Here is a 24,149-nt window from a genome sequence, read left to right as displayed (position 1 = left end):
CCTAGAAAAGTCATCGATCTGAAGATACGAAGGGAATGCCTACATCGAAGAAACCTTGGTGAAGATGTACCTAGCTACATACATCTAAGTGTTCTAGATTAATTTTCTCTTTGTAACAACAATCAACTTTTCCTTGTAACTTCTTGTACTATATCTACTTTCAGTGATTATACTTATAGTCTCTAAGCACTGGACATGTACTGTAATACTTGTAATATTTCCAATGATAATAAAATGAGTATTCCATGTACTTCACTGAWAAAGWTCCCTGAAAAAAGTAATAGGGACACAAGTCTATGAGTTCCAGTGTTACTTTTCACATTCACTGACAATCTATAAGTCAGTGAATAAGCTTTTAGTTTCAGTTTCCATACTTCTAATTTTCTTAGATATAACTTAAGAAAAGTTCTTAAGCTGAGACTGACTCACTGAAAAAGATTCCAAAATAGTAAAAAGGGACATGTACTTTATATGTAACTTTTCCTTACTATTATTTGATAAGACAACCTTCTTTATCTTGTCTTGTTATCATCAAATAGGGGGAGATTATTGATCCTCTCTCTCAGTGATTTAATGATAATCCCTTTTCAATTAAACGTTGTATTTATGTTTCTGTTTCTTCAGTTCCAGCGATCATCACTAAGTCTGTTCAGTGATCGTTGAAGAACTTGTATTGTAATTCAATCAGAGACAATAATTACTTCAAGAAGACAACACTCACACCAAAGAACCTTCAGCTAAAGTCGAAGACTGAAACTGAAGATTAGAGACTGGCGAGTACGTGATCAGAAGCGATACTCAGTGATTACAATCCCGTCTACATATATGTGAAGACTACTCAAGCCTCACCAAATGCTGAAGAGACCTTCAAGTCATTCCAGCACTCAGTGATCAAAGGAAGCTTGCTTAGCACGACCGTTGTTGTCTTGTCCTTATGCACGTAAAGGTCAAACCCATACCCTTATAAACGTTCGTACGGTACGGAGCTGACTAGTCGACTCTATTATCCACCAACTTTAGGTACGAATGTCTGCTCATGAATAGTGCTTTTTGTACTATTCATTGTAGCAAAGGACAAGCCTTCCTGTTAAGGCTTGACACACACTCTAACCCTACCATATTGCATTAAATGTTCATGTAATGCACTGGGTATAAATATAAATGTTTCTTCTCCATACAGAGTGCGTGCAACTCACTCTCATAACCTAATTCTTACTTTGAGCATTCTCTAGCTTAAGTAAAGGATCTTCTCTTTACAACATTTCTTTTCTTATTTGCTAAGAACTTGTGTGTAACCAAAGATTGTTTAGATAGGTTTTTATTAAATTATCTTTCCGCAAACAATCTTGTAAAATCTGTATTGATCTTCTTTATCAATATATACTTTAGATTTGAAAATATTGTGTTTGTATTCATCCCCCCCCCACTACAAACTGGTGTACTAATCTTGTTGACCCTCAAGGGACCAACACACCCTTATTCTCTTTAAAACAAGGCTACTTGATAGAACATACAATAGTCACCACGTCTGGAAGTACCCATCACCCATTTCCAAGCCAGAACAGATAATTGTCACCACGTCTGGGCAAATATCTCTTAAAATAAGTTTCATTCCAGAACAGACTTACGTCACCACGTCTGGAACAACATTTCTCAAAATATAGTTTCTAACCAGAACAGACTTACGTCACCACGTCTGGGAGAAACCTTTCCCAAAATATAGTTTCTTACCAAAACAGACTTACGTCACCACGCTTGGTAGAAACATTTCCCGAAGTATAGTTTCTTACGAAAACAGACTTACGTCACCAAGCTTGGTAGAAACATTATCTTTTTAACTTTAAAAGATATAAATATCCCTTTTTCACAAGAACAATTAAAACCCAAATAAATGCTAAATTGTGAAAATCCAAAATAAATAAAACTCAAATTCAACTCTTTAAACTTGTGCGGATAGTCTGTATCCGGACAAGCTATCCGGCCAACACATGTCTGGACAGATTTGGCCGAACTCCCTATCTGGACATCATAAACAAGTAACAAAATACCCTGATCCAATCTATCTGGATGCACCCTTATCCGGACAATACTATGTCCGGGTACCATCTTATTTGGTCAATATTGGCTGATCATAACCTCTCCGGACATTACCATGTTTGGTCACATATTTAACAATCAAACTCCCTTAATCCGGACAACATCTAATCCATTCATCAATATGACCGGACAACTCCAATACGGTCAACACAATGACTGGTGAAGTGTCCTAATTCGGTCAATGTATGTGTTCAAGAACAAGTGCAGGTGGCCAAGTATCATCATATCACAATTCTAAATCAGTAATCAAAACTTATGTAAAGAATGTTTTCAAAACACTCACCTTATGGAAATTTGAATTTTGAAGATGAATTATCAAATATGAATCCAACTTCAGCCTTCCAGTTATGTAAGCAAAACCACAAAACAGTCTCTCTTAATTCTTTCCAGGAAAAGCAAGAAAGTTTGCCTTCCCTCAAACCCTCCTATTTATACCTTTCTATTAAAAGAAAGACGGTTACCCATGTGATGACCAACTTGCACACTAAATTCATGCATCCTTACATATACACATGCATCAACATTCATATAATATTTCATGAACATCTTTACCATAATTACATGCATGGAACTATACATATATTCACATAGTAATTTCATGTAAACATCTGTCTAGATGATTAATTATAATAGTTAATCATATATTCACATATCAAATAATCACATAATAATTATAGTGGGTGATAATCAGAACCCAGTTATCACATCATCCACCCCTCAAAAGAATTCCGTCTCGAAATTCATTCAATCATATAGCCATAGATACCCGTTTCTTATTTCAGATTCCAACTCCCAAGTTGCCTCAAAACTTTTGTGATAATGCCATTGAACTTTTACCAGACTGATTTTTTTATTCCTTTTCGATCAGTTATTGCTTCTAGTGTTTCCATAAAGTTCAATTTACTGTCTACTGTAACTTCTAGTAGTGGCACTGCTAGACTCGGATCTGCCAAACACTTCAGTAGATTTGACATGTGGAAAGTGTTATGAATCGAACTAAGCTCCCCTGGTAGCTCCAATTGATACACAACCATTCCTACTCGCTTGCAGATTCTGAATGGCCCGATGTACTAAGCTTACCTTTCTTACCGAATCTGACTACCTCTTTCCATGGTGAAACTTTTAACATCACATAATCTCACACAAAGAATTCAATCGGCTTACGGCGTCTGTCAGCATAACTCTTCTGACGGTCTTGAGTTGTTTTAATCTTTTCTCTGACTTGCTCAATTTTCTTAGAAGTGACTTGAAAAATTTATGGCCCTTTTAATCGTCTTTCACCTACTTCATTCCAACACAGCGGCGTTTTGCACTTACGACCATACAAAACTTCATACGGTGCCGCCTGAATGCCGAAGTGATAACTGTTGTTATAGGAAAATCAATTAACGACAGATGATCTTCCCACGATCTTCCGAAATCTATAACACAAGCCCTTAACATATCTTCAAGAGTCTGAATTGTTCTTTCATTCTGCTCGTGAGTCTATGGATGATACGCCGTACTCAACCGAATTTGAGAACCTAAAGCTTTTTGAAAACTTTCCCAAAATTTTGATGTAAACCGACTATCCCTGTCTGAGATGATAAATCCTTGCCAATCTTTCTAACGGATAATTCTATTTTATCGGAAGAAAGCCCACAGATTTAGATAAACAATCCACAGTTACCCATAAGGCATCATATCCCTTTGGAGTTCGAGGTAATTTCATAATAAAATCCATCGTGATATGATCCCACTTCCACAAAGGAATTTCTAATGACTGTAGATTCCTAGTCTTTGATGTTTAGCTTTCACATGCAAACATGTAAAACATCGCTCCACATACCTTGTTATGTCTTTCTTCAGTCCAGATCACCAATAAAATGGTTTTAAATCTTTATACATTTTATTGGTACCAGGATGAATAAAATACCATGATTTATGACTTTAGTTCAAAATAATTTTTCCGGGTATTTCCATTACACAGTACCCAAATTCGATCTTGAAAACATAAAAGTTCTTTATCATTCTTTTCCAAGGTATAAATCAATTTACTTAATCGTTCATTTATGAAATTATCTTTTTTGACAGATTCCATTTGACACTTTGTGATTTCACTGTGAAGATCTGGCAAAAGATTCATTCTCATAGCTACAGCCCTGATCGTACCACTCTTTTCCTTTCTGCTCAAAACATCTGCTACCACATTAGCTTTCCTTGGATGGTAGAGAATTTCATAGTCATAATCATTTACCAGTTCAATCCATCGTCGTTGCCGCATGTTTAACTCTTTTTGATTGAATAAATATTGGAGACTTTTATGATCTGTAAAGATCTGATATTTAGTCCCCAACAAGTAGTGTCTCCAAATCTTCAGAGCAAAAACTATGGCTGCAAGCTCCATGTCATGTGTTCGATACTGTTTTTTATGATCTTTCAATTGTCTGGATGCGTAAGAAATAACCTTTCCTCTCTACATCAACACACAACCCAAACCCAATTTCGAAGCATCACTATAGACCATGAAATCTTCTGATCCTTCTGGCAAAGATAGAACGGGAGCGTTGCATAGACGATCTTTCAACAACTGAAAAGCCTTTTGTTGATCTTCTTCCCACTGAAACTTAATATTTTTCCGTGTCAACTTTGTTAATAGTACTGCAATCTTGGAAAAATCTTGGATGAATTTCTGATAGTAACCTGCTAACCCCAAGAAACTACAGACTTTAGAAGGAGTTCTCGGTGCATCCCATTTCTCTACTGCTTCGATCTTAGCAGGATCAACTTTCACTCTTGCTTTCGGTTTGACGTGACCCAAAAATTGAACTTCTTTTAACGAGAACTCATATTTGGACAGTTTGGCATATAGCTTTTTTTTTTCTTCAAAAGTTCAAGGATCAGGCGAAGATGTTAAGCATGCTCTTCTTCAGATTTTGAGTATATAAGAATATCATCGATAAACACAATAACAAATTTATCGAGATATTCATTACATACTCGGTTCATCAGATCCATGAAAGCTGCAGAAGCATTGGTTAGACCAAAAGGCATAACCAAAAACTCATGATGTCCATATCGAGTTCGGAAAGCAGTCTTAGCAACATCTTCTTCTCTGACTTTTAATTGATGGTATCCCGATCGTAAATCGATCTTTGAAAGTAACTGGCTCCCACTAGTTGATCAAATAAATCATCAATTTTTGGTAGAGGGTATTTATTCTTAATTGTCAGTTTGTTCAATTCCCAATAATTAATCATCTGCATTGATTCATCTTTCTTCATGACAAATAGAATCCGAGCACCCAAAGGTGAGGTACTTGGTCTGATGAAGAAGATCCTTCAACTGAGTAACCAATTCTTTTAACTCTGACGGCGCTAACCGATAAGATGCTCTTGCTACTGGCGCTGCACCGGGTACCAGATCTATCCCGAACTTAATAGATCTATTAGGCGGTAGACCAGTCAAATCTTTTGGGAAGACTTTTTGATAGTCACATACAACTGGAATCGACTCTTGCTTACCCTTTTCCTTCTTTGAATCTACCACATAAGCTAGATAACTCTGACATTTTTTCTGAATTCACTTTCGGGCTTTCAGAATCGATAACAAGTTGGTATGGTGATCTTGCCGATCACCATGAATGAATTGGTCTTTCCCCAACATATCAATACTAACCATTTTCTTGTTACACAGAATACTAGCCCGGTTCTCTGCTAACCAATCCATTCCCACCACAACGTCGAATTTTTTTCATCGGCATAGGGAACAGTCGGATCAGTAACCCACACCCCTCAATTTCAATAACACGGTTATTGAACACATAAGCAACAGATTCTCGACTATTAGCAGTGTCAACGGCTAATATATTGTCAAGTGGCACAGAAGTCATGCATGCAATTTCAGCAAATAAAGGTGATACGAACGGAAAAAATCGCACTCGAATCAAACAACACCTTAGCAAATATGGAATTGATGAGAAATGTATATGTTACTACATCTGGTGTTGTCTCGGCCTCACTTTTCGTCATTTGAAATGATCGGCCACGCACCCCACTCTTCCCTCCTCTTGGTGCACTAGGTCATCCACGAGCACTTGGGATATTTCCTCCCATCGTTAAACGAGGAACCCTTAACTGTGGACAATTCGGCCGAATATGATCGGGTGAATTGCACTAAAAACACCTTTTAGGTATAGTGCAATCCCTTGATAGATGACCTGCCTCGCCGCATCAATAACATCTTTTCCGTTCAGGTTGACAGTTTCCCTGATGCACCTGTTGACACCGCGGACAAGTTCTAACAGGTGTTTATTGAGAAGGGCGGTTATATGTCTTTATGAATTTGGGTCTTGAAAAACTGGCTGAAGACCCTTCCATTTTCGTTTCTCTAACATTCTTTCTTCACCCTGCCGATTCTTATTTCATTTTGTTACCTCGGTCGCATTCACGGCTAAAGAAAAAGTAGCAGGGTCCATGGCAATTACAAACTCTCTGATGAAAGGTTTCAAACCCCAAATATATCTTTATTCCTAGTGATACTATCTATGTCCGGGACCCTTAATATGCAAATGACAGTTTAAGTCTAGGCATCATGCTTTAAATACCTAAATCCCTTAAACTCAGGCTCTGATACCACCTTCTGTAACGCCTCATTCTCCACATTTGCATATAACACATATTTCATATAAAAGAAATATAGATTACACCCATAGGTCCCATTAGTACAAGGACTCTATATAAACAGAATTTACATATGAAAAATCCCAAAATAAAATCCCTACATTAACACATGTATAACAACATGTATATTCAAAATAAGCAATCATCAGGTTAATCTTCATAAGCAAATAATATATACGAAAAATAATTACATTTTCCCCTTCCTCTTATTATTCCTTGACATGCGGTTCCTGCAATGCACATTTTTGAAACATAAAATGAGGGTTATAGCAGGAGGTCTAGTGAGTAAATCCCTTTTGCAAATGCAGGATGATAAACACCAAAATCTGATAAAATATCTTTTATACATAAATAAATGCATTTTAACAAAAGAATGTAAACCAATTAGATGATCAAAATATATGGCCAACATATTGCTTCAATACATAATCCAAATGTATTACTCTATAACCCATAGTTAGTATAAAACTCTCACTCAGCGGACCAGAGCTCCTCTGGCTTAACGAGCCAGAGCACCTCTGGTTCTATGGGCCAAAGTTCCTCTGCCCTTATCAACCAGAGCTTCTGATCCTATTGACCAGAACCATTGTATCTCAGTAATACAATATTCAACCAGAGGTCTTCTGGACCAAACAGAGCCTCTGTTCAGAAAGAAACATATTATAAATTTTAAAAGACAAAATAACCTAGAATCAGAGCTCCTCTAGTTCTTTGTGCTTTTATAACATTTCTGAAGAAAGATAAATTTTGAAAGACAAAACATTGTTACAGAGCTCAGACACAAAGCTTGGGTACAAGGTTTAGACAAATAATTAAATAAATATTTTCAAGATACAGAGCCTCTGATTCATAAAATTCCCAAAAATATTTTAAAGTCTTTTCACATGACCAGAGGTTCTCTGATCCTTGTAAAAACCAGAGCCCCTCTGTATCATTCACATTTGTATTTAAAACTTTGATAGAAAACTTTTTAGGCAATCAAAGCCTCTGATTACAAACCATTTTCCCCTTCTCAATAACATCTAAATTATTATTTCTAAAGAGAACAATATCTCTAATTCATCAAGTCACAAAGAAATGTTGATTTAGAGTTATTGTATCTTATTAGCGATAATAATAAGAGCTATATTAATATCCACTTTTGACAATGTCACCCTTATAACCATAGGTACACCTCTCTTTGATATGCGACCCTTATTCTCTTTAAAACAAGGCTACTTGCAAGAACAGACAATAGTCACCACGTATGGAGGTACCCAGTTCCAAGCCAGGACAGACAATTGTCACCACGTCTGGGGGAACTACCTCTTAAAATAAGTTTCATTCCAGAACAGACTTACGTCACCACGTCTGGAAGAAACATTTATCAAAATATAATTTCTAACCAGAACAGACTTACCTCACCACGTCTGGAAGAAACCTTTCCCAAAATGTAGTTTCTTACCAAAACAGACATACGTCACCATGCTTGGTAAAAACATTTCCCAAAATGCAGTTTCTTACCAAAACAGACTTATTATACCACGCTTGGTAGAAACTTTATATTTTTCACTTTAAAAGATATAAAATATCCCTTTTTCACAACAATTTAAACCCAAATAAATGTTAAATTGTGAAAATCCAAAATAAATAAAACTCAAATTCAACACTTTAAACTTGTACGGATAGTTTGTATCCGGACAAGCTATCCGGCCAACACATGTCCAGACAGACTTGGCCGGACTCCCTATCCGGACAACATAATCAAGTAACAAAATACCCTTATCCAATCTATTCGGATGCACCCTTATCTGGAAAATACTATGTCCGGGTACCATCTCATTTGGTCAATATTGGCCGATCATAACCTCTCCGAACATTACCATGTCCGGTCACATATTCAACAATCAAACTCCCTTAATACGAACAACATAGTGTCCGAAAAGCATCTAATCCGTTCATTTATATGACCGGACAACTCCAATCCGGTCAACATAGTGACCGGTGAAGTGTCCTAATTCGGTCAATGTATGTGTTCAAGAACAAATGCAGAAGGCCAAGTATCATCATATCACAATTCTAAATCATTAGTCAAAACTTATGTAAAGGATGTTTTCAAAACACTCACCTTATGCAAATTTGAATTTTGAAGATGAATTATCAAATATGAATCTAACTTCAGCTTTCCAGTTATGCAAGCAAAACCACAGAACACTCTCTCTTAATTCTTTCCAGGAAAGGCAAGAAAGTTTGCCTTCCCTCAAACCCTCCTATTTATCCCTTTCTATTAAAAGAAAGACGGTTACCCATGTGATGACCAGCATGCACACTAAATTCATGCATCCCTACATATACACATGTATACATATCATATAATATTTCATGCACATCTTTGCCATAATTACATGCATGGAAGTATACACATATTCATATACTAATTTCATGTAAACATGTATCCATATGATTAATTATGATAATTAATCATATATTCACATAATTACATATCAAATAATCACATAATAATTACCTCGGGTGATAACCAGAACCCAGTTATCACACAAGGTGAAGATCACCAAAACCTGATTAAATATACATTTGAAATAATCAACCACTTTATATCAAATATAACTCCAGTAAACAAAACCGCAAGTTATAGAATAATCTTAACACATAAGAAGATTAACCACTCAGGTTCTCGCAGACATCTGAAATATAACTCTCAAGCTCACAAGTCACAACTGATTCAGAGCTTATGGTCTCAAACCCCATGGTTATAGAAGAGTAAGAATAAATAACCACCACCAGAGCTCTTGGTTATTATCAAAAGCTTTTAATTTAAATTTAAGTAAGAACTGATAAAATAATAACCAACGATCCTCCAGGTTTTATTTCAAATCTCCACTCTTTGAAATACTCAGAATATGATACCTCAAAATCATTTGAAATCATGACAATTAAAGCCTCTTGCTATAAGCCGTTTTCCCCTTCTCAATAACATCAATGTTATCATTTCAACAAGAACAATATTTCTAAGTCATCAAGTCACAGAAATGTTGATTTATAATTATTGCACTTTAAGGATATAATAACAAGAGTTACAATAATTAACACACCCATAAATGCTTCTCTGATATCTATATGTACACATCTCCTTGATGTGCCACCCTTATCCCATGGTACACCTCTCCTTGATATGTCACCCTTGTTTCCTCATCAAAACATAGTTTCATATCAGAATAGACTTATGTCACACACGTTCTAAAGAAACATTTAAAATGTAGTTTCATACCAGAATAGACTTATGTCAACACATCTGGAAGAAACATTCAAAACATAGTTTCATACTAGAATAGACTTATGTCACCACGTCCTAGAGAAACATTTGATAACCACATAACATGGTTTCATACCAGAACAAACTTACGTCACCACGTCTGGGAGAAACCTAGTCCATACTAGAACAGACTTACATCACCACATTTGGGATGAACATTTCTCAAATCAATATTTCTTTCAAAACAGAATTACGTCACATAAGTCTTGAAAGAAAACATCAGTATCTTTTCTCGGTTTACAAATCTCATTTAAAAGATACAGAATTCCCTTTTTACAATATAAAACAGTTTAAAACTGTTTAAAAAACATTTGAGAATTACCATATTTTAAAACACAAGTTTTTGGGCAATCTTTCCCTTCATCGACCAACACCATGGCTGATGAATCCTCCTCATCGGATACCCATATCCGGACATCACTATCCGGTCAACCCCTATTCGGACAACACTTGGAAATGGCCAACATATTCACTGGTCACACATTGTCCCGATACACCCTCACCAGTCAACAAAATATAACAACAAAATTAAACGATTAAAGCTTTGTCTGATGAGCATCCTCATCGGACAAGGCTTGACCGATAACCAATCCAAACCGATCAACACTTAGCCACTTCAAACATTAAATCCATACAATACAATGAGCGATGAGTAACTAACCGGACAACAGTATGTCTAGTGAAGAGTCCCTATCAAACAAGGCTATGTCCGATAAGAGACCTCATCGGACAAGAAGTTAACATGCAAATTTCTTCACCGGCCAAAACTTAGCCGGTAAGGATCCCTCATCGGATACTATTATGTCCGATATAAGTCCTCATCTTTCAATAAAGATCATCAAGAACCTAAAACCAAATTCATAACACAGTGGTGTAAAGATATGCAAAACCAGTAATAAAAATAGATTCAAAAGTTGTTTGTATGGATTAAACTCACCTTTGCAAGCAAAGAGTTTTGAATAAGAAAACAACAGATAAAATCAGCTTCTACTTGATCCCAACTTCAATTTTCTAAATATGGTAAGAATTTATCTCTGTGTTTTTCATTCCAAAAATGGCAGAAAAGCTTTACCTTTCCATCAACTACCCTTTTTATACCCTTCCTTAAAAGGAAGGTGGTAGAATAAATATTTTATGCATGTACACACATGCCACCCATATGAAACAATTCATGCCTTCAAAACTGCTATGCATGTATAATAAAAATATGCACACATATGCAAATACCATATGTATGGAACCATGCATACACAATATACTTTCATGCATACACATATGCATATTTTCTCACCACCACTTCATGCATGAAAATATACACATACTCACATATTAATTTTATGTAAGCATGTATTCACATGATCAATTATAGCAATTAATAAGATATTCACGTGACCATATAATCCGGTAATCACATAACGATTACCTCACGTGCATAACCAAAACCCGGTTATCACATTACAAATAACCTTGGGTGTCTCCAAATTGTACATAGCAGTTTATATGCCAAAATCCCAACAAGATCTGAAGTAGGGTCCACCCAAGACATAACATACAATCATGTCATTTGTAATATTTTATTAAGTACATATAGATAATGATGAATAAAAGTTAATATGTTTACACTTACATGTGTATGAAACCATCCAACAAAGCGATTGCCTCTACGTTTTTCAAGACCGGCTTCATCAATATATGGTTCTCTACTTCTTATCTACGTATTGAAGATATCTATGAACGAAAAACCTTTTTCACAATTGAGTAAAATGTATGTGTGAGCTTTGTGCGTATCTTCGTCCGATAGATTAACATGTGTTCTGCCTTTATTAAATAATCCTCGACACAGAGTTTTAGATATCTTCAACTGTTGGTCCGAAGAAGAATAATGGGGGGCAAAAATTTGAGGCTCACGGTTCAGCCATGTCTCTATTGTTATTCCAAAATACAACAAGCTGTAAGTAGATAGTTCATTAACCAAATATGCTTCTACAATTGACCCTTCTACCCTTGCTCTGTTTCTCACTGTCCTTTTCAACGACCCTAAACATCTCTCGTAGAGATAAATCCATCGATATTGAACTGGACCTCCAACTATTGCTTCACATGCCAAATGTACCACAAGGTATTCCATGGAGTCAAAGAATCCCGGTAGGAAGACTTTTTCCAACTTGCAGATAGCTTCCACTATACTTGTCTGCAATTGAAGCAAGTCGTCAACGTGTAACACCTTCGAGCATATTACATGAAAGAATATGCACAACTTAGTGATAGCTTCCCATATCGGAGCCAGTATCATCCCTTTTATAGAAAGAGGGATCAGTCATTGCATGAACATGTGACAATCATGAGTTTTGAAGCCATAGAAACTACCATCTTCGATGTTTACTAGTGCACCCATGTTATAAGCATAACCGTCTGGGAATTTAAGCTTATTCAACCATTCACACACCTTTCCCACCTGCTCTTTATTCAACGTGTAGGAAGCTTTTGGTTTAAATATTTTATTCCGGCTCCTCCCTTACATGCAACTCTGGTCGATTGCAGTATTCTTCAATGTATTTCCTTGCTTTTATGTTATCCTTTGATTTTGGGGTGTCCATGATGGTGTGAAAGAGATTATCAAACACATTCTTTTCAATGTATATTACATCTAGGTTGTGCCAGATCAACAAAGTGTGCCAATATGGTAGCTCCCAAAAAATGCTCTTCTTTACCCAATTAGAGGTTACCCCAAAACGCACAAGCTTCCTATATTGCCTTGATCCGTGTGGGACTCCTTCATAGACCGTAGGAAGGCTACAAACTTGTGTCCATATATGCTCCCCGGTTAGCATAGGAGGTAGACCAGCTTTTTCGACATGTTCAACATGAAGTTGGTTATTATCACGCCTGAACGAGTGTCTCACTGGCAGAAACTTGCAGTGATAGTCAAACCAACACCAATTCCCTCCGCTTCGCAACTGGAACACATATGCATTACCCGTGCAATATGGGCAAGCTAACTTTTCATGAATGCTCCAATCAGACAGTATGGCATAAGCAGGGAAGTCACTAACCATCCACAACAGTACGACTCTCATTGTGAAATTCGTCCGTCGATAAGCATCTTAGGTAACGACACCGTCAAAGAATAACGACTTCAACTTGTTGATCAAGGGCCGAATAAACACATCCAAGTTCTGTTTAGGGCTCTTCTTGTCAGGAATCAGCAAAGCCATATGGACGTTCCAGTCTTTGATGCACATCTAAGGTGGTAGAATGTAGTTCGTAAGAAAAACTTGCCATAATGAGTAAGGATTTGAGTTCGAGTTATTGGGGTTGAAACCATCTGTACATAATCCTAAACGAACATTCCCAATTTCTTGAGAAAAATTGGAATGTATCCTATCAAAATGTTTCCAAGCCTCCCCATCACTCGGATGTACCATTTTTCCCATCCCGGTTTGATGATCATGGTGCCAAGTCATCCCTTTGCTATTTTCTTACACAAATACCACCGTTGTAATCCGCAAATACGTCAACACCAAATTAGGCACCTTATTGTTTCAGCCGGTTAACTTGTAACGAGACTCCCCACATACTCGACAATTGTTATCATCAACATATTCCTTATAGAATAGCATGCAATGGTTCTTGCAAGCATGTATCTTTTCTTTCGGAAGACCAAGCTCCTTCAATATCTTATTTGTCTCATAAAACCTACCAACAAGTTGTTCACTGTCATGTAGCATTTCTTTTACCATAGAAAGTTTACGATTGAAGGTTGTCTCTAGTACATTACAATCTGCCTTCTAATTCAAAAACCTTACCGCTGCCTGTAACTTTGAAAATGTCTAGCGTACCTCCCACAACGGCTCGTCCGCAACTCGAAACATATCATAGAAACGTTGTGCATGTTGATTTGGTTCTTGATTGTCCCACGTACTTGATGTACCGGGAACATTTTGATCCATCACCATTTGTTCAACACCATCAAACTCCTTAAAATCTTTGTCCACTATTGTTTGTTGTGGTTGTTGATGTTCGGGTTCTAATTCACCGTGTTTATACCAATGACTATAATTGATCATGAATCCTTTTCTTAAGAAGTCTATATGAATCTCGTCTCTATTTTTAAAATTTTGAAGTTGACATTTCTTACAAGGACATCTTGCTGTAGATCGCTCATTAGAGAAAGCAAAATCCAAAAATTCAACTACTTCGACTTGGAAAACTGGATTTATAGTCTCGTTCCCATTCCTATTTATTCGTTTATACATTCATCCTCTATCGACATTAGTCGACATAATTACAAGTTTACGAAATTGTGTTATTAAATATAATTTGAAACATACCTCAATTATAATTATAAATACAATTCTTAACTTTTACCCAATAATTAACAACTCATTTCTAAGACAAAATATACCTCAATTGGAATTATAAATACAAGTCCTAACGTGTGCCCAATAATTGGCAACCCATTTTTAAGACAAAATATACCTCAATTAGAATTAAAGATACAGGTCCTAATGTTTGCCCAACAATTGGCAACCCATTTCTATAACAAAATATACCTCAATTAGAATTAAATACAAGTCCTAACGTTTGCCCAACAATTGGCAACCCATTTCTAAAACAAAATGTACCTGAATTAGAATTATAAATACAAATCCTAACGTTTGTCCAACAATTAACAACCCATCTCTAAGACAAAATAGAGCACCCATAATTGACTTCTCTCTCACGATAAAAAAAAAGGATAGAGTTTTAGCCATCTTTCAACAAATAAAGGATACCCAATTCAATATTTCCAAATTTATATTCATAACCCAACTCAATCCAACAAAACTTCCCAAATAAATCAAGATCCTACACTTAAAGATCTGAGAATACTACATCTTACAATGCCACATCGATAATTGAAATATATACATACATATTATACATACATACAGAAAATCGATTTCATACCTTTGATTTTTTAGGTCAAACTTGTCATTTTGGCTAAACTCAAAATATATACATATTATACATACAGAAATATATACATATTATACATACATACAAAAATATATACATACATATAGAAATATACATACATACAAAAATATACACATACATATAGAAATATATACATATATAATAGAAAATTGAGTTCATACCGGCGAAAGAGGAAGGTCACAGGTGGTGGTCGTCGGCGGCAGGTGGTGGTGGTCGGCGAAAGAGGAAGATCGCAGGTGGTGTTGGTGGTCGGCCAAAGATGAAGGTCGGAGGTAGTGGTCGACAGCGACAGCTTCGTCGGTAGGGGTATTCATCGGCGGCATGACTCTTCGTCGGTGGGCACACAATCGTCGGTTTATTTTGGGGTTGTTTTGGAAAACAGAAAACAGCGGCTGGAAGGAGGTAGGGTTTTGTAGTTAACAGAACCGGTGGATATATCCGCCGGAAAAAATTGAAAATGAAATTTTTTAAAAATTTCAATTTTTTAAAAATTTCAATTTTTTCTAAAAAATAGCCGGTTTTCATGAAACTTTGAAAATCTATATTAATATTATTATTATTGAAATTATTGTTGTTATTTCAATTATCATTATTACTATTACTATTACTATTACAATTAATATTATTATTATCATCTTAATTATTATTATTATTTATATCTTTATTATTATTATTATTATTATTATTATTATTATTATTTAAAGCCTAATAAGATGCATTAAATCCCAGTAAGAACCATTAACGCCCAACATGGTCCATTAATGCCTAATTCGATCCTTTAAAGCTCAATACGATCCATTAAATCCCAATATGATCTACTAAGCCTAGTATGATCCATTAAAGCCCAATAAAACCGTTAATGCCCAATAGAACTGTTAGAGCCCAACTAACATCAACTAAAGCGCAATGAGATTCACTAAAGTCCAATAGAACTGTTAAAACTCAACTAACATCCATTAAAGCCCAATACGGTCCATTAAAGTCTAATACAATTCTTTAATGCCCAAAACGATGCATTAAAGGCCAATACGAACCATTAAAGCACATAACGGTCCATTAATGCCCAATACGAACCTTTAAAGCCCAATAGAACCGTTAAAGCCAGTACGATCCGTTAAAGCCCAACACGAGCTGTTAAAGCCAATACGATCCATTAATACCCAATACGATCCATTAAAGCCTAATACGGTCCATTAATGCCCAATACGAACCATTAGACCCCAACACGGTCCATTAATACTCAATACAAACCTTTAAAGCCAAATAAGATCCATTAAAGCCCAATACGATCCATTAAAGCCCAATGCAGTCCATTAAAGCCCAATATGAACCTTTAAAGCTCAATAGAACCTTTAAAACCCAACTAACATCGACTAAAGCCCCATACTATCCATTAAATTCGAATAGAACCGTTAAAGCTCAACTAACATCCATTAAAGCCTAATACGGTCCATTAAAGCCCAATACAATCCTTTAAAGCCCAAACGATGTATTAAAGCCCAATATGAACCATTAAAGCCCAACACGGTCCATTAATGCCTAATACGAACTTCTAAAGCCCAATACGATTCGTTAACGCCCAATACAAACTATTAAATCCTAATATGATCCTTTAAAGCCCAATACAGTCCATTAATGCCCAATGCGAACCTTTAAATCCCAATAGAACCGTTAAAGCCCAATTAACATCCACTAAAGCTCCATACGATCCATTAAAGCCTAATAGAACCGTTAAAGCCCAACTAACATCCATTAAAGCCCAATACGGTCAATTAAAGCCCAATATGGTCCATTAGAGCCCAATACAATTCTTTAAAGCCCAATACGAACCATTAAAGCCCAAACTGCTAATACGAACCTTTAAAGCCTAATACGATCCATTAAAGCCTTATTCGGTCCATTAATGCCCAATACAAACGTTTAAAGCCCAATAGAACCATTAAAACCCAACTAACATCCATTAAAGCCCTATACGATCCATTAAATCCCAATAGAGCTGTTAAAGCCCAACTAACATCCATTAAAGCCCAATACGATCCATTAAAGCCCAATACGATCCATTAAAACCCAATAAAATCCTTTAAAGCCCAATACGCTACACTCAAGCCTAATACGCTGCACTAAAGCCTAATACAAACCATTAAACACGAATGAGGTCCATTAATGTCTAATACGAACCTTTAAAGCCCAATAGAACCATTAAAGCCTAATACGATTCTTTAAAGCCCAACAGAACCGTTAAAGCCCAACTAACATCCACTAAAGCCCTATACGATCCATTAAAGCCTAACTAAAATCCATTAAAGCCCAATACGGTCCATTAGAGCCAATACAATCCTTTAAAGACCAATATGATGCATTAAATCCCAATATAAACCATTAAAGCCCGGTCCATTATGGCCAATACGAACCTTTAAAGCCCAATACGATCCATTAAAGCTCTAATCGGTCCATTAATGCCCAATACGAACCTTTAAATCCCAATACAATCCATTAAAATCCAATACAATTCATTAAAGCCCAATATGGTCCAATAATGCCCAATATGAATGTTTAAAGCCCAATAGAACCATTAAAGCCCAACTAACATCCACTAAAACCCCATACGATCCATTAAAGCCTAATAAAACCGTTAAAGTTGAACTATCATCCATGAGAGCCAAATACGATCCATTAAAGCCTAATACGATGCATTAAAGCCCAATACAAACCATTAAAGCCCAATGCGATTCATTAATGCCTAATATGAACCTTTAAAGCCCAATACGATCCTTTAAAACCCAATAGAACCGTTAAAGCTCAATATGATCCGTTAAAGCCAAATACTAACCATTAAAGCCTAACTAACATCCACTAAAGCTCAATAGAACCGTAAAAGCCTAATTAACATCCACTAAAGCCCAATACGATCCATTAAAGCCTAATAGAACCGTTAAAGCCCAATACGATCCAGTAAAGCCCAATAGAACCGTTAAAGCTCAATATGATCCATTCAGAATATATGTAATATTCTACATGTATATAAAAAAAGTTTGAAAAATGAAAAAAAAAATCAAAAATCCGCCGGTAAGTAACCGTCGGTGATGCGCCAGTGATCCTTGAGTTATTTTTTGTAAAAAATCTTGAATAATTTATTGTTTTTACTTACCGGCGGATTACTGGTGGCCTCCGGTATCTGGCGAAAATTTTAAAAAATAAATTTTAATATTTAATTACTTTTCCAACAGATTTTCGACGGACGTTAATCTTAAAAGATAATCAAAAATCCGTTGGAAATCCACCGGTAAATCATAGTAATTAGAGTTATAATAGTTTTGGAAAAAAATAATTTGTAAGATCCGTCGAAAATCCGCAGGAAATATTGTCGGAATGTTTTTACCGGCTGATTGCCAGTGGTTTTCCGACGGAAGCCATGAAAGTTGACGTTTTTGTTGTCCGCCGGTAAAAATCCGGTGGATTTTGTCCGCCGCAAAGGCCACCGAAAATACCCAATTTTCTAGTAGTGAAATTGAAAAACGAAAATCCAAGAACAAGTATTTCAAAAAACAAAGATCCAACGGTTTCAGAAATGAAGATTCAAATGGAAGTTGTAACAATCAATTCTAATTAATAACACTTGCCGAGGTATCTTTTCTTAAATCGTTTTATATAAATAAATAAAAAGTTAAAAAAATATACACGTAAGACCTATTAGAATCTAAAGGATCCAATGACCGGTTAAGAGGCAGTTTACCATACGCTTACTCGGTAAGCTTACCGGCAAAAATTATCACCTTACCTTATTGGTAACGTTCGTGACCACTAAAATTGATTGTTAGTAGGTGTTTCTTATTCGGTAAGCACCAACCGAGTAAGAGTCCTCTCCCTCATTTACCAAGTAAAATTCTCGAAAAATAGAACAGTTATTTTCATAAAGACTCTCGGAGAAAAAAATTGATAAAGCTTGTTTTGCTTCTGAAAGAAGTTGCAAAAATACCTTAAATCTATTTTGCATATCATAAAAAGGACATAAGTCTTAGTTTTGATATACAACACTTGTTCTTTGATCACATCTTCAAAATAAATTATTTCATACATGATACTACCAATTACACACCTTATTTTCCACTACAATTACCACCACCACACCCACCGCCACAACTTGCACGACAACCACCACAACTTGCATGACATCCACCGCCACCGCCACAACCACCACCACCACCACAGCCGCCACTACCACTGCACATTCCACCTGTTGTCCATAATCTTGTTGTGATGGATGTTGTGCCGTTACCACCATGCTTTTTGCATTTTGTAACCATATGTTGCAATGGACTCGGAAGTGTCATGGAGATAACGACACCAAGAGTAATAGAAAGAGGTCGATCTACATCATAGAAACGACGACCATCAAAAAAGTTTGTTTACAACCATTAACTCAATTACGATATTTCGAATTCTATAAACCTTTAAATTTTTGCAGTTTTGTTATGCACAAACTTCCTTGATAACTACTGTGGATATTCAGGCAGGATAAAAATCACATGTACCAAATTTTCATGTCTCTTTCATGTCCAAAAATCAAATGGATCCACATCATCCACTTATTTAGGAGGGAGAGTAAAAGATAAATTATATAAACTTATATTAAATGAAAATAATGACATGACTTTACATGATTGGTGGACATGGAGGGAACACGAAAATTTGGGACGTGTGATTTTTATCCGTTGGGGCTAGTTTGCTGCACCTCACATAATCCCATGGGATATTGAAATTAATATGCAAACCCTCTTGGTTGCTTTTGAAGTGACTTGAAGTGATGACATCTGGGGAACAAACTTAGTGGTTGAAATATCGTAAAGGATAATTCTGGCATATCCAACATATTCTTTACAATGTTCTTAAAATAAAAAAAACAAAGTTAAATTTTTAACAAGCATTACACTCAACTCCAACAATTTCACTATATCCGAGATTTCAACATTAGTTATATTATAAACATATTTTAAAGATTATCATCCCAATTAATTTTTTTATAAAGTAATACATCATTGATGGGAACAACAAAGAAAACAATTCTCATTTTTAAAACTTAACTACGGGGAGTTTATTATCCTCTCTATGTTGCTTTCTCCATTTTAAAGAATCCGTTGAAGCAAAAAGTAGTCTAAATCCCAATTTTTTTTCCATCTATTCTCCATTATAAACTTTCGCTAATCAAGCTCAATTAGTACCTGTTTCGAACTCCAACCATTTCGGGGATGCAAGTCTTGGATCCAATTCGGATAACGATATCAAGCAAGATTTCGACGAACCATCGATAAGCTCGAAGAGCAAGTCTCCATGGGGTTCACAATGGAAGATAAGAGCTTGTGGTTCTTCAGTATCATTGTAAATGTTGAAATGGTTGTTACCCTTAAATAGCATATCATGTTGCTTCTTTTTGATAGATAGAACAAGGTTTTCTTTGTGATAGTTTCTTACCTCTATCATCTCCACCATAATCTGAAAACCATTTAAGAGTATTTAAATAGATCCACTAAATATATGTTTTCATAAATTTATTATTATTGGATCAGAAACATTGTATCAAACTGGAACCAACTTTGAGTTGATTTCTATTTAGAGAACCGACTCCTGGATCTAGATGTTCTGTCGATGACACACCATCATGTTCTTCTCTTACTTCTAAGTTTTGGAAGTTGGTTCTTCAAAATAGAAATCAACCTAATAATTGGTTCCATTTTGCTACAATTTACTAAATGACATACAAATTATATTTGTTAGAGTCTCACATCCGTTAAACTTGTACATGTTCTCCCAATATATGTTGAAACCCCTTTTACCTCCTCAAGAACTCGAGTAATCTAATAGGGTTCCATATATTATAACAATGTTACTGTTATGAGCTTCGTTTCAAATTGTGTGTATAGGTTACCGCAGGGGCGAACCTATATGGGGGCATATGGTGGCCCTTGTCAGGTGTCACCACTTCATGTTATTTTGTAGTGGCAAAAAAATTGAGTTCCTAACACCGTCTCATTGTGTATTGTTGATCCTCTCTCTCAGTGATTTGACGATAATCCCTTTTCACTTATACGTTGTATTTATGTTTCTGTATTTTCAATTCCAGCGATCTTCACTGAGTCTGTTCAGTGATCGCTGAAGAATTTGCATTGTAAATCTATCAGAGCCAACAATACTTCAAGAATACAACACTCACACCAAAGAACCTTCAACAATCGTCGAAGACTGAAACTGAATATTAGAGACTGACGAGTACGTGATCTGAAGCGGTATTCAGTGATTACAAGTCTGTCTACATATGTGTGAAGATTGCTCAAACTTTAGCGAATGATGATGAGACCTTCAGGTCATTCCAGCATTCAACGATCAAAAAAAGTTTGCTTAGCACGATTGTTGTTGTCTTGTCCTTCTGCACACAAAGGACAAAACCCATTCCCATACGAAAGTTAGTACGATACGGAGCCGATTAGTCGACTCTTTGTCCACCATCTTTAGGTAAGGATGTCTGTTCATAAATAGTGTTTTTGTAYTATTYACTGTGGCAAAGGACAAGTCTTCCACTTAAGGCTTGACACGCTCTCTAACCCTACCTTATTGCATTAAATGAACATTTAATACACTGGGTATAAATAGAAGTGTTTCTTATCCATGCAGAGACCGCGCATCTCTTTCTCTAACCTAATTCTTACTTCAAGCATCTTCTAGCTTGAGTAAAGGATATTTCTTTTAGCAACTTCTTTTCTTGTATTTGCTAAAGCTTTGTATGTAACCAAAGATTGTTTAGATAGGTTTTTATTACCTTATCTTTCTGCAAACAATCTTGTAAAATCTGTATTGATCTTCTCTATCAATATATATTTTAAATTTAAAAATATTGTGTTTGTATTCATCCCCCCCCCCTTCTGCAAACTGTTTCTCTTCTTGTAGACCCTTACGGGACCAACAACTGGTATCAGAGCAGTGTTTTCTTTCTTTCCTTGTGTTTAGCTATTTTTCTATACTAGTTTATCTCTTCTTAGATAACTTTACGGCTTACAAATGGCTTTACAAATTGCAAACACACACACACAAGATAATGGCTCTCTTGCCAAACCTCCCCGGTTTGTCTGTGACAACTTTAGTCTCTGGAAGAACTGGATGTCCCTCTTTCTGGAAGGTATGGATCCTGAAATTCCACATTACATAGAAAATGGACCATATATTCCATTTACTGCCACGATTCCTGAACGGCAGATTCCAAAGCTTCCACATCAGTAGAGCGATAAGGACAAGAAGAAGATAGCTATAGACACGCGTGCTCGGTCTATAATAGCTATGTCTCTTCCTAATGAGGTCTATCACTCAGTGATGAAACTCAAATCTTCTAAATCCGTATGGGAAACACTCTGTGTCCAATATGAAGGAACCACTCATGTTCAAGAGACTAGAAAGATCAATCTAGTAAGACAGTATAAAAGCTTTCTCTGTGGAAAGTCTGAGACGCTGTCTGAAGTACATCAAAGATTTAACTGCCTTCTTATTGATCTTAGGGCTGTCGGCAGAGAATATTCTAATTTTGAAACCTTGACTAAGTTTCTAGAATGCCTTCCTGAGTCTTGGGACACCTTTTCTAGAATGCCTTCCTGAGTCTCGGGACACCTTTTCCAGGTGAATGCAGATCGAAAAAGACTGCGACGCCATCTTCTAAAACTCATTCCTCCTTCAGGACCAAAGATGAAAAGTACTTAAAACTGAAGGAGAAGTACAAGAAGATGAAGAACATCCAACGAAAGGGTAAAAGCCTTATTGCTGAAGAGCATGGCTGGGCTGAATCATCCGATGAATCATCTTCGGATGAAGAGGATAAAGCCTACGTTTGCATGATGGCTATAGATGCAAATGAAGAATCTTCTGAAGCATCTACATCCTCTGAGCCATCACCTTCTTCTTCTTCTACTCAGGTATGCTTCTTGAATGAACCCTCTTCCTCTTCTAGTCTTTTTGCACTGGATACGCTGATGGTTGACCTTTACAATGCCCTCAATGGCAAATCAAAAGCTGAAATGCTTAACGTTGATCTTCAAGAGCAATTGAAGATTTGCCATTCTAAGATCAAAGAACTGACCTCTGTTGAGGAAAATCTTAAAGATCAGGTTATTATAAACCAAGCCATCACTGTTGAACTTGAGAAAGCTGTCGATGAGCGTGAGCGAGCTATCGCTTAACTCAAGGCTGAGAAAGCTACCAATAGGGTGGTGCAAAGCTTCCCTCAAGGCCTCTGAGATCATCAACGCTCAGATCCCAACCAAGAAAATGACTGGTCTAGGATTCTCCTATGATCAGGAAGAATGTGTTAAAGACAGGTCCATGCTTAAATTTGGTACCTTCGTCTCTTCTATTCCTAACACTTCTTCCTCTCAGTCCTCTTCTTTTACAGAGAGTCATCTTGAACGAACTCCTTTGAGTTCTAGGTGCAAAGACAAAGGTAAATCCATTGTCATAGCATCTCGTCCTAAGAAGTCTAACAAGTCTAATAGATCTAAATCTATTCCTTCAACTTGAAAAACTTCTTTTTCTTCAGGGACTAAGAAATCTGAATCGCATCAGAAATCTAAGCACAGCTCAAGGTGAACTTTTCACCTAAGGAATCCAATTCCTCAAAGGTTCATCCTAGAACTAATGAGAAAGGAATTCTTGGAGCTGGTCCCACTTCTAGTCTGATACATCCTGTCCCTAAAGCTACTCCTAGTTTTACGAAGTGCAAACACTATGGTAAAAGAATACATGTTGCCAGTAGGTGTCCTTCTGCCGCCAAAGTTGGTTCACCAGCTTTGTGCAAGAAAGTAACCAAGGTTGAGAAATCAACTAAAGTGAAATCATCCACAAAGGCTGCTTTTGCAGTCAAGGTGAAGAAAACCGTTGAAGCCTCTTCTTCAGGGTCAGCGAAGACAACTCCTGCTGAAAAGTCGTCAGCATCAGACGTTGTAATCCCTACCACTAAAGTCTCTTCTTCAGACTCAGTAAAGACTTCCACTTAAACTACCTTGGTAGTATCAAGGGTTGTACTTCTTTCCATTCAAACCTCTTCAGGTTTAATGATGCCATCT

The sequence above is a fragment of the Cynara cardunculus genome (genome assembly GCF_001531365.2).
Source record: "Cynara cardunculus var. scolymus isolate 2C chromosome LG 3, CcrdV1, whole genome shotgun sequence".
Lineage (NCBI taxonomy): Eukaryota > Viridiplantae > Streptophyta > Magnoliopsida > Asterales > Asteraceae > Cynara > Cynara cardunculus.
Note: the sequence above shows the minus strand (reverse complement) of the source record.